Here is a 17,187-nt window from a genome sequence, read left to right on the forward strand (position 1 = left end):
GAAGGGTTATCTCTTCTATGGAAAATCTTGCAAACCAAAATAAAGTCAGGCTCGGCAAATCTCAGCAGAAGCTAAGGTACATTGCTTTAATAGAAAATTGCCTTTCATTTTTCATAATGCCTTCCAGAAACCACAGATCATAATCAATGTGATCATTTGACTAGTCTGAGGGGGGGGTTTTATTTAGTACTGGCTTTGATCTTTATGAAGAACTGCGGTCCGGCCGTGTATTCTTTATATTATACTCCTTCCCATAGAAGGGAGTTCACATCCTGTCTCAGTTTTTTCCATAGCGCAAAATACATATCTTTAATTGTCTGGGGGAGAGTTTTTCTAACTTACAGGTCCAGCAAGAAGGAGTATAGATGATTTCTATGTTCTCTGCATATTAGAAAGAGGCAATTAATGTGTGTAAGGAGAACGGACATGAGCTTCTAACTTTAAGAATAAGTATATGTATAAATACAAATATATGTATGGCCTAATAGCTCATGGGGTCTTTGGTATGGTGCAGGGCAGGGTATCTGTGTTAGTCAACTGTCATTTAAACCTGATGATAAGGAAGCTAGGGACCTTTCAGATCTTTTGCTTCTTTTCTTCCTTTCTTTTTCTTTTTTTTTTAAGGACAATGGGGAGATATGAAATACTGATTAGCCAAGTTAATAGGCATAGAGTCCAAACAAAATTCAAGGAGGAGAAGGGATACTGAAAAGAAAGGTGTTGGGAGCCACTGGAGTTGATCCTTGGTCATGTGTGTGAGGATGGGACAGAGCCAGAGTGCCTCAGGCAGTCAAGTTACTTCAGTATTGAAAAAAAGTATCTGCTCGGACAATTACAGTCTTAGTCTTAGTCTTAGTCACTAGGCAAAATTATCTCTCATGATACTACTTTGCAAATGTATAAAATAAATGCTCCTACTGTTGAGGTGAGTCCTCATGCTCATCAGGCAAGAGGTAACTCCACCTGACCCCAGCTATCATCTCTTGTCTTTATTTTCTAAGTCCCCTCGCCATTTTCTCCCAGGGACGACAGAGAGACCACCAACTCTCACAAAAGGGAGTCAATTGATTTGGGGGATTCAATGATCCATGATGAAGTTATCACATTTTAAGGATGATGGAATGGTAATGGCCTAAATTGCAGGCCTTGAGATTGTTCAGAGAGAGAAAATAGATTTCAGCTTAGTGTCATCTCTGGGACACACATTCACAAAATAAATAGGTGCACGGCAGTCATCTGTGCCATTGGTATGGAAGGAAGAGTTGGCAATGTGTTCAGCAGGTATTTACCTTCTGTGACCTAGTCCAATATCTCATTTCACAAACTGAAAAGCTAGAACCAGGAGAATTTAAATGATTTGTCCAAGAGCTCACAGCTATTTAAACACAGCTCTGGGACTCCCAGATATGCTAACTCCAAATCAATATTCCTTCTTTCTCACAACTTTACTTTCCACCTGACCCACATAAATACTAATAACTCACACTGTAAGATGAGACTATCACATGATTACGGCAGATTGAGAAAGGTCTCCAAAATGTGTTCATATCCTGACCCCTGGAACCAGTAACTATGTTACATTGTGTGGCAAGTGGACTTGGCAAATGTCATTAAATAAATTTTTAACATGGGGAGAACATCCTAGATTCTCCAGACACAGCTAATGTAAACACAGGGTCCCTACACAAGAAAGTAGGAAGGTAATAGTCAAAAAGGAAGAGATGATGATGGAAGCAAAGGTTAGAATAATGTGAGGCCATGAACTAAGGAATGTGAGCAGCTTCCAGTAGCTAGAAGAAAACAAAGAAACAGGTTCCCCCCAAAGCTACAAGGAGTAACACAGGCCTGCCGATGCCTTGATTTTGGTCCAGTAAAACTGATTCTGGACTTCTGCCTATCAAAATTGTAAAAGAATAAATTTGTGTTGTTTCAAGTAAAACATTTGTTATAATAATACAGCATATATAATTTGTCATAGCAACAATAGGAAAATATTACTCTTACATTGCTTTGTGTGACAATTCAATTCAACAAGGGCATATTTGTAGAGTATTGGGCTCCATACAGATACTGTGTCTATAGTACATTATGAGGACTAACCAGGCAGTTCTCATACTTAAAAGTTCCTCTCCTTTCTCTATATATACTTGTTCTAGGCAGAGCTTGCTAGAATAGTTCATATTAGATTGGACTACTACAGTCTAACCGAAAGAAAGAATCCTGTCTTAAATAAAATAGAGATTGATTTCCTTATCATAGAAAAAGCCAGAGTTGGGCAGTCCAGTGCTGGACTTCATCAAATCAAGTATTCGAGTTGCTTTTGCCATCCTCAGCACAATGGTTCAATATGGTTGTTCAGGGTTCAGTCATCTCAACCCCATTTAAGCCATCAGAGAGGAGAGCAGAGATATAAGGATATGTCTGCTCCCTGGTAAAAACAGTATCCAGCAATGGCATACTATATTTACACTTATATGCAGCTAGCCAGAACTTAACTGCAAGAAAACTTGGAAATGTTATCTTTAACTGAACATACTGACAGTAATTCCCTTCAATATACTATTGGGGTTTCTGTTACTAAAAGTATAAAATGTCTCATGTGGTAGGCAAACAGAAGACACAGGCATATTATTACTAAGTACTATTATAAATGCTAAACACTCCCTGAAGCACCATGCTCTACACACACTCGTTTCTCTAGATAAAGATGTCTTTTTGATGAGTCCCTATGGGAGCACCATTGTTTAAAAATCTTTATCAATTTTTTCACCTGTACTCACTATAAGCCGTTAATGTCACAGGATCTCCCATTTGGGCTGCTATTTGTTTCTTCCTTTCAGGGCTATAATCCTACAACTGTGCTTGATTCATTAGCTCATGACAACTTGCATCACTACAAAGCCCATTTCCACTGTTCACTGTACTAGAAACTTCTACTATCAACAATACTTTGTAGATGACAAGAGCATGCTGAATGGTGTTTGACTTACTTCAGTTCATAGGCTCATGAAGCTTTATATCTAAAGGTTCTAGTGGTCCACCTTCAAGCACCCTTTCTGATCCTCCCCTGGGCTCTTTCTACCAGCTCACTTACCTAACAAGTCACAGTGCATCTTCCAGAAGTCTGCTTAAGGGGCTAGGGATTTAGCTCAGCAGCAAAGCGCCTGCCTGGCAAGCACAAGATCATGCGTTTGATTCCTGGTACTGGAAGAAAAACAAACAAACAAAAAAACAGAAATCTGCTTAAGTACAATGTAGTGCCACAAGAATTGCTGAAATAAAAAGACAAAAAACATTAACCTATGAAAAGAAGTGAAGCAACCAGAACCTTCACATGCTGCTGCTCAGTGAATAAACTAGTACAACACTAAGGAAAACTTTATGGAATTATCTATTAAAACTAGGTATACCATAGGAATGAGAAATTTCATGGTTGCATACTCAACCGGAATACACACACATGTTCTTTAAAACACACATGCTAGAATTTCATAGCAGCGCCATTTGTAATGGCCAAAGATTGGAAATGTCCATCAAACAGTAGGGTAGATGAATGGAGGAATGAATTAATGGATGCATATTCATAAAATGTAATAGTATGTGATAATGAAAGTGAACAATCCTTACTCTATACCCAATAATATAGATGAATCTTACAAACATGATGTTTATTGAAAGAAGCCAGACCCAAAAGAGTATATTCTGTATGATTCCTATTATACAAAGTACTGGTCATAGGCACAGCTGCTCTTTCCTGTTTGAAGTTAGAAAGGTGTTACCTTAGGGAAGTAGAGCTGGAAGGAAAAACTAGAGATGTTTCTGGGGTTTACTGTTGCTGGTTTACATGGCATGGTACACTCAATTTGTCATATTTCACCGAGCTGTGTGTCTACTACACAGATGCTTCTGGACTTCCAGTGGAGTTACATCATAATATAGTCATTGTAAGCTAAAAACATAAGTAAAAATGCATTTAACACACCTAATCTACTGAGTATCATAGCTTAGCATCATAGTACTATTATACAGTACAAGTTCCCATACACTATAGAGTACAGGTTGCTTCCCCTCATGACTCTGTGGCTAACTAGGTGCTGTGGCTTTCTGCCACTGCCCAGCATTTTGAGACAGTACCATACTTCCTCTCACTAGTCCAAGAAAAGATCGAAATTCAAAGTGTGGTTTCCACTAAAGCTTTCACACAACAGTAAAGTAAAAAAATTACAGGTTGAGCCATCACTAAGTCAGGACCATGTATACTGTATTTCAATCAACTTTTTAAAATGAACTCAGTTGTAGCATCACCTCCTAGTTCCTAACCACTTCCAGGAAAAAACTGACCTTCTTGGTGTCTGATTTTATCTGGTTTAGCCTCTGTTATGCCATTTGTAATAATGTAGTCTCAGTGTGTCTCCTCTGCTAATCTGCAGGTTCTTTGAAAACTATGGCATTTCTAACTCATCTCAGATCCCAGTATATCATAGTGGCTCTAAAATGCTTGTTGAGTGGATAAATAAATAAATTTCTCCTCTTGCAATCATTGCATGTCTGGTTTTTTCAACACTCATTCAATAAATATTTTTATATGGTAAGTATATTAGATGTTTTAAATAAAAAGATTTCTAAAACATAGTACCTGTAAGAAGTCAAATGATTAAATGTCAGTCAAAGCTTAAGACTTAAACAAAAAAAGAAAGAAAATTCAGTCCAGCCTGAGCAGTTTGGGACTTAACAAGACAGTGTTTCAAAATTTAAAAAGGAGAAAGGTGTAGCTCAGGAGCAAGACCTTGGATCTGACTCCCAGTATGGATTGGGAGGTGGATTCTGGGACTGAGGATTTACCAGAATGGTGGAGTACTTGCCTAGTGATCTCTGAGTTTGATCCCTAGTGCAAAAGTGGCAGAAACAAAGTCATTATACCTGATCTCAGCTGTACAGTGATACTCTCCTTTGTCTCCTCACTTTTTTCACATTAATGTACTGATAATGCACATTATCACATGCTATTACATTGTTTTGGTCTCATTTCCTTTCATTTTTTCTTTTCATGCTATACTTTCCATCCATCCAATACTTTTGGTCTTTAAGGGCAGGTCTGTTTCCAATCTTTCAACTTGAAGACAATGAAAAAAATAATGTTATGTGTACAACACACCAGAATAAATAGAAGAAGCTACTTGAAGCCTGAGATTAGTGAGGCAGGTGATCCCTGATGTTCCAGGTGCTATCAGAGCTTAGAGGTTGAAGGAGTTGACAAGATCTTGATAACATCCTGTGCACATCAATATTATACACAACACTGGGTGAGGATCTTGTCATTAGTTACCATTTGACCATCCACTCATTATCAGCCATATTATCCACCCAGGTTATGGTGACCCACAGACCAGCAGCCATACCACCAACCATCAGCTAGCCAGGCTGATTGTTATGGTTTGTGTCTGTGTGTCCCCCCAAAGCCTCATGCTGTCATGGGGCAGGCTTTTAGAGTTTGATTGATTATGGGTGTGAGAGCTACACCCACCCTGGGGTGGATAGTTTGCATATGTAAGAGAGAGGAAGAGGCTGCTTGCTGCCATTCCTCCCTTTTGTGCTTGCTTTTGCTGTGTTCTGCCACCATGAGCTGTAGCCCTCTGCCATGTGCCACTCTGCCTTGTAACCTGCCAAGTATGGACTAAAACCTCTACAAACTGTAAGAGAAATAAACCTTTCCTTCCTTAATTTTGGGCATCAGGTATTTTGTCCCAGCAACGAGAGAAAAGTAACCAAGACACTGATAATAAACAGTAATGGAAAAGACATATGAATATCTCTTTTGTTTGGAGACATTTTTCAAGTACCTTCTGATCATATTTTCATGAAATATACATCTCATGTTCATGAAAGGAAAGGTCATATGTTCGTGAAACACAACATCTTAACTTGAAAGTCTCCGGAATTCCCTTTTCAAATTTTGTGCTCTTGAAGGAGGGCTGTCACGACCAAAGTTGCACCTCAGAAATTGTTTGCTGACAAGTCACTGCTGACTCTGGTGGAAAAGCCTTTCAAGTACTTAAACATTTCCCCTCACTGCGTGTGGGCTGCAGTAGGTAACCATGTTGATAAAATAAACATGAACATTTTGAAGATCAAAGATTGCCTTGAAAAGGGATATGGCTGGTTCCACTGCCCATGCTGGGTCTATATTTACTAAAGAGAGCTAGAAATCCTGAAAGTGTGAAGAAACAGTCTGCTGTTTTTATAACCTTAATTTTTACTGTTAAATTACAAAAGATAGATAGTTAGGGATATCAGATCTAGCTATAGTATCATGAGTGAAAAAAACAGGAAGAGGTCCAAAGATACAGAAAAAACTTACATAAGAAGCTAGGCTGAGGGGCCCCTTCTGGAATAGAAACTTTAGAGAAAGACTCACTGGGCAGGCAAGGAACCCTGCCGTGAGAAATTAGGGGGTGGAACACAAGTAATAACCCACACACATAGATTTTTAAAGTCATCATGTGAGCAAAAATAATGCTGCAAAAAAGCTGCCAAGCAACACATGCCTACACTGTACATTGCTAATAGGAACAAGGACTTTTCATACAGGCTGCTGGGATGACTGCCTCAGCACCCCTATGACAGTGCATGGGTTAGAAAGATTAAGGGGCTGGCTAAGCTAACCACAGGACAACAGTTCTGGAAAGACAAGGACATGGAAAAATGTATGCATAGTAGAACTCCTCTCAGAATATGTACTGAATGTGGCTATACGAAGCAATTTGATAACTTCTTGTGAAATGGGAGCGAAATCCTCTGAAAAGTGTGCTTTAGTAACACCAGTCATTTGTTAAGCTTACTTTTAAAACATGTGGGACCAATTAACAGGAGGGTGTTTGATCTCCTGGGTAGATCTATTTGGACCAGAATAGAGCTGCTCAGGATGATGGAGAAGAAATAGAGCTCTCTGTGGTAGTCATTCAGCTTCTGCTCTTTTTTTAATGGAAAAGGGTGATGCAGAATTTCATAACAAGATAATAGGAGAATAACAATAGTTAATACATTGCATATTATTTTATCTTCAAAGTAGTTATTCAGAGTACAAGGTATGGGCATAAAAAATTCTCCAATCAATGTAACCGCAAGCCCTCCTTTTCTATAAACTAAGAGACACTAATTGTACAACTAACTTGCATTTTTTTTTCTTTCTTTTCCCTTCCTTCTTTTCTATTTCCCCCAATCCTGGCTCTTTTGTCCTTTTTAACAATTTCTTTCCATTTCACAATATCTATCCTACATTTTAGACCTTATTTACTCTTTCCATTTCTCACACCAGGGAGACAATATAATGTTTACACATGTGATTCTGACTTTTTTCACTAATTAGTATGGTATCAAGTTGCATCCATTTACTATTAAAAGTCTCAAGTTTATCCTTCTTTATGGCTGAGCGTTACTCCATTGTATAAAAATACTACATCTTTTTTATATATTCCTCAGTTGATGGGCAATTTGGTTGTTTCCAGGATTTAGCTATTACAGATTGTGCTGCTATAAACATTGGTGCACATACATCACGGTGGTATGACATTTTTAATACTTCTGAGACAATACTTAGAAGGGGAATACTTGGGTCAAATTGGACCTCTAGTTTTTTGAGGAATCCTAGTTTTTTGAGGAATCTCCACATCGATTTCTACAGTGGTTGTACCAGGCTGCACTCCCACCAACTATATGTTGTTTGCAAGGAGCACACCTCATCTACAAAGAAACACTTAAGCTGAAAGTGAAAAGAAGAAAAAGTAATATTCCATGAAGCTGGAGCCCAAAGGCAAGCAAGAGTAGTCATCCTAATTTCAAACCAGACAGACTTCAAACCAAAATGATAGAAGAGGAAAATAAAATTCAACACAGAAATATCACAGTTAAAACATACAAATGAATAAATGGACCTAATAGATATCTACAGTATTTTGTTCAACAACACAGAACACATATTCTTCTCACAATCCATGGAACTTTTGGAGATAAAATAGACTATATCTTATGCCACAAAACATGTTTAAATAAAAACAAAAGAATTTCAATTATCTCTTGCATTCTATCATATCACAGGGAATGAAACTAGAAATCAACAGCAAAAGAAATCATAGAAATTATGCAGACAAGTAGAAATTAAATAATGCATTCTCTAATAATCAATGAGTCACAAAAGAAATTGGGAAAGAAATTTAAAAAGTTCCTAGAATCAAATGAAAATACGAAAACCTGTGGAACACAATGAAAGAAGTTCTAAAAAGGAAGTTTATAGCTGTAAGTACTTATATTAGAAAGACAGAGGGTTACCAAGCAGCAAAAATCTAATGCTATGTCTCAAGGCCCTCGTAAAACAGGAGCAATTCAAACCCAAAACTTGTGGAAAGAAATAAATTACAAAGGTCAGAGTGGCAATCCATGAAATTGAGACTAATTAAACAATGCAAAGGATCAATGAATCAAAGAGGCATTGCTATGAGCTCTAGGTCTTCTAGACTCATGCAGGACATTATCGTGGGATCCAGGCCCTCAGCTGGATTCTTTGGTCTCTATGTGGACAGATTTCCTTCACTCTCTTGTATATGATTTTTTGGGTGACTATTATAAATAATCTTATAAAATATGTGTCCTTTATTATATTATTCCCTTTGCAAAAATTATTCCCCTTGCAAAATTATTCCTCTTGCAAACCACAACAATGCAGAAAAAAACTTTTGCAAAATGTAGCAATCAGTCAAGATAAAAAAATAAACTGATGAAAATAGATGCTGTGGAACCTTAACTCAAACTGATAAAAAGCCATTTATGACAAACCCACTGTCAACACTGGACTAAATGGGGAAAAAACTGACAGTATTCCCTCTAAAATCAGGCACAGGACAAGGGTGTCCACTCCCACCACTCCTGCCTCAGTATAGTGCTCAAAACTTTAGCCAAAACAGTCAGCCAAGATAAAGAAATAAAAAGTATATAAGTAGGAAAGGAAGAAGTCAAAATATTTTTGTTTGCAGATGACATGATCTTTTAAACAGTAGATCAGAAGACAGACAAATTCAGCAAAGTAGCAGGATATAAAGTCAACACACAAAAGTCAATGGCATTCCTGTACACCAGTGACAGACCTATTGAGAAAGAAATCAGGAAAACAATCACATGTACAGTAGCTTCAAAAAATATTCCGAACCTAGGGACCAAGCTAAGGAAGGAGGTGGAAGATCTCTATGACAAAAACTATAATGCTCTGAAGAAAGAAGTTGAAGAAGACACTAGAAAATGGAAAGCAGGGTCAATATTATCAAAATGGCCATAATACCCAAATTATACATATATTTAATCAATTCTAATCAAATACCAATAGCATTCCTCACAGAACCAGAAACCAGCCTAAATTTAAATGGACCCAGAAGTGCCAGGCATGGTGGCACATGTCTATAATCCCAGCACTCCCAGTACTCAGGAGGCTGAGGCAGAAGGATCACTGTGTGTTTGAGGCCAGCCTGGGCTACAAAGTGAACTCAAGGCCAGCCTGCACCACACAGTGAAAACCTGTCTCAGAAATAAATAAATGAATTAAATAAATGGAACCAGAAGAGACCCACAAAAGCCAAAACAATCCTGAGCAAGAACAAAATGAGAGGTATTACAATCCCAGATTTCAAGTTACACTACATAGCTACAATGATGAAACAACATGGTGATGGCACAAAAATAGAAATGTAGACCAACGGAATAGCCTAGAAGACAGAGAAACAACCCTGTGCACCTTTAGCCATCTGATTTTCGACAAAGGGATAAAAACAAACACTACAGAAAACATAGCTTTTCAACAAATGGTGCTAGGAAAACTGGTCATTCACATGCATGCAAAAAATAATTAATCTAAACCAGTTATGGTGAACTTTTTGCCAAACTGCAACCCAAAATCCACTGATTTATCCCAAAGTGCTGTAGGGATAGTTAGAGAGGAATAGACAGCACAGGGCATGACCTGGGAGGCTAGCGTAAAGGAGATAACAGCATGCTTACTCATGAAGTTATGTTCTTCAAAGGGCTGCCCTTTGTAGGACCTTTGCATGCTTTCTACTATGTGCCCATAGCTCCTGTGAACCTTGGCTCACCCCAGAAGAGAAGGCTATGACCCTGAATTGTACCAGTCAAAGAAAGAATTATTTTTTAAACTTCAGCTTACCCCTATGGATATGAACAGAACAATAAAACAGGTGAGGACCTCGCCTTGAGCTTCTCCCCGCCGTACACCTTGGTGTGGCAGCCCCGCCCCGGCCACGTCTTTTGCAAAATTATCAGTAAACCTTCTGCTTTACTTCACTTTCCTTACCTGAGTTTCTCATTCTCCTCTGGAGAGACTTTGGGTTCTAACTCAGCCTCACTCCACATCTACACTCCTGGTAGTGTGGAGAGATGAACCAAGGAAGTTGAGGATCTTTTCACAGGAGGACCCCAGCTCCCCAGACCTCGACCTGATGCAACAGTGCCAACGCTGCAATTAAATTTGAACATTGAGGTTTCAGTTTAGGAAAAACAGCTCTACAGTAACATCTTTTGTCTTAAAAGAAAATCACAATAACACATGTGCCATAGGCTCGCCACCACTGATCTAGACCCATCTCTCATCTTTTACTAAAATCAAATCAAAATAGATTAAACAGCAGGGTATAAAAACAAAAACACTGAATCTGCCAGAAGTTATAATAGGTGAGACACTTCAATACATAGGCATAGGCAAGCACTTCTTAAACAAAATTCCAGCTGTACATGAAATAACACCAAGAATCAACAAATGGCATTACATCAAATTGAAACTTCTGCATAGCAAAGAAAATAATCAACAGAATGAAGAGACACCCTAAAAAATGGGGGGGGGGGGAGCAGGGCTGCCAGTTATTCCTAAAATAGAGTATTAGTATCTATATAAAGGACTCAAAAAATAGACTCCAAAAAATAATTTTGACAATTAAAAGAGGGCAATTGAAATGAATAGACACTTCTCAAAAGAAAAAGTGCAAATGAGCCAATAAGTATACAAAAAAGTCTCAACATCTTTGGCCATCAGGGAAATACGAATGAAAGCAATGCTGGGATTCCATTGACTCCTGTAAGAATGACTATCTTTAAGGACTCAAAAACAGCAAATGCTTGCTGGCAAGCATTGGGCGGAGGATGAGAATCTTTCTTGTTGGTGGGAATGTAAACTAGTACATCCACTATGGAAATTAGTATAGAGATCCCTCAAAAAATTAAAAAGAGAAGTTTCATTGATCCAGCTACATCTCTCCTGGATATCCTTCCAAAATAATTAAAGTTATCATATTACAGTGATACATACAGCCACACTATAGTAACACAATTTCCAATAACTAAGTTATTTATCAACAGATAAATAAAGAAAATGTGATACATATTATATAGTATTCAGCTATAAAGAATAAATTTGAGTCATGCATAGGCAAATGTATGGATGTTAGTACTATAATGTTAAGTGAAATAAATCAGACATAGAAAGTTAAATATCACATGGTTTCTCTTATATGAGAAACCAAAAATATCAATAATTTAAAAAATATAACACAGATGATCAGAAACATGGAGGTAGACTTTTGAAGACGAGAAAGGGAATCTTCAGTAGTTAAGAAGGGAAAGCATATCAAATATAATCAAGAGCTGGGAGTAGTGGTGCACAACTGTGATCCCAGCACTTGGGAGGCTGAAGCAGGAGGATCATTGTGAGTTTGAGGCCACCCTGGACTAAAAAGTGAGTTCAAAACCAGCCTGAACTGCATAGTGAGACCCTGTCTCAAAAAGACAAATAATAATAATAATAATCAAGATAAATTATATAGATGATAGGTAGATGATAGATTGATAAATAGAAAGATAGATAACAAACAAGTGTAATTATTGTTTCACAAATGTACACTAATAAAATAAAATTTAAAAAACAATAAGTACCTTCATCAAAATAAGAGAAAGATTTCAAATAAACAATCTAATGATGCACCTCAAGATACTAGAAAAGCAAGAACAAACCAAATCCAGAATCAGTATAAGCAATAACAAAAGATCAGAGCAGAAATAAGCAAAATAGAACTAAAAATACAAAACAAAGGGTTGGGTTTTTTTGAAAAGATAAACAAAATGGAGAAGCTGTGAGCCAAATAATCTTTTCCTTCCTTAATTTGGAGTGTCAGGTATTTTCTCTCAGCAAGAAGAGAAAAGTAACCAAGACAATCAACTTAATAGATGCAGAAAAAAAAAATCATTCCATAAAATTCAACACTTGGGGAAGCTGAGGATCACAAGTTCAAACCCAGCCTGGGAAACACAGCAATTTAGCAAGAGCCTTTCTCAAAGAACAGTGTTTGATTTATTGTGTGGTATGAGAGAAAGTCCTTTTGTGTGTATGGTGACAAGCTTTCAGATCTATATTTTGTAACTGTACAAGCCACAGACATGATACCTCCTGGGATGGTGATTCTCTAGGAGGAGCTTTGTCTTACAGATGAGAAACTCTCTAGGGATGAGCTCTGTCTCATTCCAGGATGACAGCTAATTCTGGGACAGATCCAGCTTAGATATTAGGACCCCACATGATTACCACAGCCCACTGCAGAAAGTAGCACCTATAGCTAGTAAAACAAAGAGCTATTTTCGGAAAAATTATCATGTCCACGTACTATTCTTTGTTAAATTATTAAGTCATTTAAGCTATCCAATGATCCTGTAAAGAGTTATTGCTATCCTTTCTCCTGGGATACGTTTTCCAGATGCCCACAGGCTTTACTCCCACCTCTCCCTCAAGTCTTTACTTAAATGTCACCTTTTCGAGGAGACCAAACCTACCTGCCCTCTTTTAAACTATAACATCCTCCCCTACCACAAAAATCCCTCATCAACTCTATGCTGCTCTACATTTTCCCCATCACATTTACCACATTCTGACATAGTATATATAATTTATTTACATTTATTACTTACTGTCTTATATTAAATGCAAGCTTCCTAAAGGCAGGGGTTTATGTCTGTTTTTCCTCACTGAGCTATCCCATAGATATAGAACAGGGGAAGAGAAACTTTTCTATAGCCGACCAGACAGCAAACATTTTTGGCTTTATTAGTCTATGGTTTCCCTGGCAACTACTCAACTCTGCCCTCATAAAACAAGGGCAGCCACAGATAATACATAAGATGGATATAGCTCAGGTCAAATAAAACTTAATAAACATTGAAATCTTCACATCACAGCATATTTTTCTCTTTTTTAACCACTTATATATACGGGGAGAGAACTATTTTCAGTTCGTAGACCGTACTCACAGACAGCAATCGAGAATATAGTAAGGATTCAACTGGAGGCTATCTGGCCACAATACTCGAGTGTATTTGAAAGTGTATGTTATTTTAATATATTAAACATGGCTTATTCAACCATGCATATATTATTAATGTGTTTGTCAAGTACCTTTTCATAGTCAATACTGAAGTGAATGTAACTTTATCCATTCTCTGAATCATGGATCCTTTACATTAGTAAGAATGGCATAAGGAAGTTAAGTTTTCATAACAATAAAAATGTAGATGATAAACAATCCTGGCCCCAAATATCTTATCACATTGTGCCTCATTAGTAAAACCAAACTTTGAGTGAGTGTAAATCTTAGGTTTAATTTTATTGTAGTTTTTAAAAGTAATAGAACTAGGAACTAAACCGGCTATAGTGATGTGTGTATTCTTCTTTTTTTACTGTGATTCATACTAGGAAATGATGGAGCTGGCTGATCTCAACAGTACAGAAAAGGCTACACAGAGCGTGGGTGTGTGTGATTGGATCTAGAAAATAATCTCAGCATATTTCTCACCCGCAGGCCCTGTAGTTTAAAGTACTCTTGAAAGAAGAAGGGAGCCACGTCAGTTGCTATACTGGCTTTTTATTGTTGTTAGTAAGGTTCAGCTACCACTGAACGACTTCCCCAGCCCCCTCCTTTTTTCTTTGAGACCGTGTCTTGCTAAATTGCCTATGCTGGCCTCCAATTTGCAGTCCATCTGCTTCACCCTCTTGAGTAGTTGGGATTACAAGCATGCGCCACCGTGCTCAGCCTGGCTACTTCTTCTGTAATAAATTAACAACAGAGTTTTGATAGAAGCAACATGACCATTATTCATGAGTGTCAATTTGACTGTGTTAAGAAATGCCAAGCAGACTAGTAAAGCACATTTCTGGTGTGTCTCTGGGGTGTTTCCAGAGATGCTTGGTGTGTGGCTCAGCAAACTGCAGGGGGAAGGCCCACCCTGACTGGGGTGGCACCATCCAGTAGGCTTACAGCCCAGAAAGAAAGAAAGGAGAAGGAGGAGGAAGTTAGCCTGCCTTTGAAAAGCTCTGTACTGCCTGAGTGGTGCCAGCACCTATGGACATTAAACTCCAGCTTCACCAGCCTTTCAACTTAGACTCAAACCAGCGGCTCTCCAGGGAACTTCCAGGCCTTCCTTTTGGATTGGTGCTGCATCTTTGATCCCTCCTGTTCGGTGATTTGTGGGACTAAGCAGGTACTAGATCCTCTGGTGCAGAGATAGCCACTGTGGACTACCCTGCCTCTCACCCGGTAAGCCTATCTAATAAATCCCCTAGCATAAATAAATACACATTATAAAAATTATACATATATATAAATAATTTTTTCTATGCCTCTAGAGAGCCCTAGCCAATACACAAGGGGTGCTCCATTGTTTCTCAGCTGCATTATACCCTGAGCCTATCCCGTTACATTTTGCACGTTCCTGCAGATTTTCAGACCTCTTTGTGCAGGGACCATGTCTTTTTCACTATGTCTCCCAATTCAGAACCAGGCACTAAACAAGCGAGCAAGCAAACAAGCACACAAATAAGGAAATAAAAATGCCTTCCCTAAGACTGAGGTAGAAGTCCCACAACCCCATTCTGACTCACACGCGGGAAACAGAGCCTTGGAATATGAAAAGCACTACATAGACATTGGAATGAATGAATATATGGGCAGCTCAGAACTGGTTGGGAAGAAAAACATTCATCTGAGGGTGGAGTTTACAGGTCTCATCAACACCAGGTTTCTCTCTCCTTATCCTCCACAGGAGCCCTGGTGATTGAGCACTTATTTATTCACTTATTTCACAACGTTTATTGAAAGTGTCTGTTATGTTCCAAGAACTCTGCAAAGAACTTGTCCTATACCACCATGAAGACACAGCAGGGCTTCATTATAAGTTGCACAGCTCCTTCTTGTAAAAATCCTGTAAGGTGAACGTTACAGCAGCAGGCAAGGAGGAGGCAGGCAACTCCAACGCTCAGAGCCAGCAGAGTCTGGAGTAGGGTAAGGAGGACGTCGACACGGGGAGCAAAGGCGATGGCAGTGGAGCCACTCTGGGAGGAAGAGAGACAGAAGAAACAGCTTGGCAGGGCGTGTCAGGGCCCGAGCAGGAGGGGAATGACATCAGCACAACTTGGCATGTCACAGTCTGAACAGGGTGAAGCAAAGAAATTTGATCAAAGCTTCTCGCATCAGAAAAAGGAATTACAAACTTGAAAAGAGAAAATTAAAACAACTTTGCCTTATTGGATTGACTTTATCAGTATCAATGTGAATGCATGTTTTAGGTATATATACTTATATTAGCATATAGACATAAAGGGGTGTGTGTGTGTGTGTGTGTGTGTGTGTGTGTGTGTGTGTGTGTGTTTCCACTGAGAGGCCCCAGCAAGAAACACTTGGCATCCATATTTTGATCACTGCCATGGTCTGAATATTTGTGTCTCTTCAACACTCCTATGTATGTTGACATACTGTCCCCCAGAATAAAGGCATTAGTGGGACTCAGGAGTAGGTGATTAGGTCAAGAGGGTGGAGCCCTCACGAATGGGATTAGTGCCCTTATAAAAGAAGCCCCAGAAAGTTGACTTGCCTCTTCCACCTCTTGAAGGCACCCTGGAAGTCCACAGTCTGCAGCTCAGAGGAGAACCCTTGTCTAAAGGCAACTATGCTGGCACCCAGATCTTGGACATACCAGTCCATCTCTAGAAGTATGAGAAATAAGTTTCTATCAATTATCAGCACCCACTCTATGGATTTGTCACAGCAGCCCAAACTGACTAATAAAATTTCTAAATACCATCCTTCACTAAAAAGAAGCAGGGCTCTCCAAAGAAATGGCAGGAAAATTACAACCTGAACTTAGACTATCTTATTCTAAAAGAAAGGAAGTGCACAAAAAATGATATGAATGCTACAATATGATGAAAATAGGTTAAAGCCCAGTGAACAAAATAGGAACCCATAAGGCCATATTAATATGAATGAGAAATTAATTAATCAATTAATTAATTAAAAAGATAAAGTTATTCCCTACAGCAGAATGCCAACTAATAAATGTAAATTGAATGATTACATTTTAAAAATCTCTGGCAACTATTATAATGATACTGATTCAGACAAGAATCATCAATGCATACTAAAGCTAATAGGTGATTATTTGGTACAGAGTACGATATTAAAATAGCCATAGTATGCATCCCACCAAAAATTTGACACCTCCAATAAAGAATCCTGACACCTCAATCCAGTGATCAAAGTGAACATCACAGTAATCAAACAGCTGAAATATGTCCTCTAGCTGTGAGTGCGCAGGTTGAAACACACACTAGCATGGGATGAAATAAAATGTTTCTGTCAAATATAGAAAGTGTTACCTAACTCTGATGATGAGGAAACATCGGACAAACTCAAATTAAAGAACATTCCACAAAATAACTGCTCTTTCAGTCTCTAAAATGTCAAAGTCATGAAAATCAAGGAAGTCATTCTTTCCTATTGAGCAGTTTCTTTCCCTTTCACAGTATCTATTGTACTTTTCACATTTTATTTACTCTTTCAGGTTCTTACACTAGGGAGACAATACGGTGTTTACACATGCTGGTCTGATTTATTTCAATAGGAAAGAACAACTGGGATGAGGGAAAGGAGGAAAGAAAGAAGGAAAGAAAAGGAAAAAGTATGCATATATATACCAAAGGTAGCTAAGATAATTGTACTACTAATTTCCATTGGTTTATTAAAAGGAACAGTTAATGTTTAATTGCTTGATCAATCTTGCGTGCCTGTATCCAGTGATCTGAGCAATTACTTTGAA

General features: G+C 38.3%; 1 long non-coding RNA gene across 3 annotated transcripts in view; it reads right to left on the reverse strand.

The window, feature by feature from the left end:
* The window catches only part of LOC102005337, an 84,089-nt gene that overhangs the window by 2,168 nt on the left and 64,734 nt on the right, over positions 1-17,187 (reverse strand). For all 3 annotated transcript variants that reach the window (XR_001236426.1, XR_001236427.1, XR_001236425.1), the window contains 2 exons: positions 10,352-10,513; positions 3,095-3,204 (listed from right to left, as the gene is read on the reverse strand). This is a non-coding gene — a long non-coding RNA (uncharacterized LOC102005337). The remainder of the gene's footprint in view (positions 1-3,094; positions 3,205-10,351; positions 10,514-17,187) is intronic.

The sequence above is a fragment of the Chinchilla lanigera genome, unplaced genomic scaffold, assembly GCF_000276665.1.
Source record: "Chinchilla lanigera isolate Chin_1 unplaced genomic scaffold, ChiLan1.0 scaffold00005, whole genome shotgun sequence".
Taxonomy (NCBI): domain Eukaryota; kingdom Metazoa; phylum Chordata; class Mammalia; order Rodentia; family Chinchillidae; genus Chinchilla; species Chinchilla lanigera.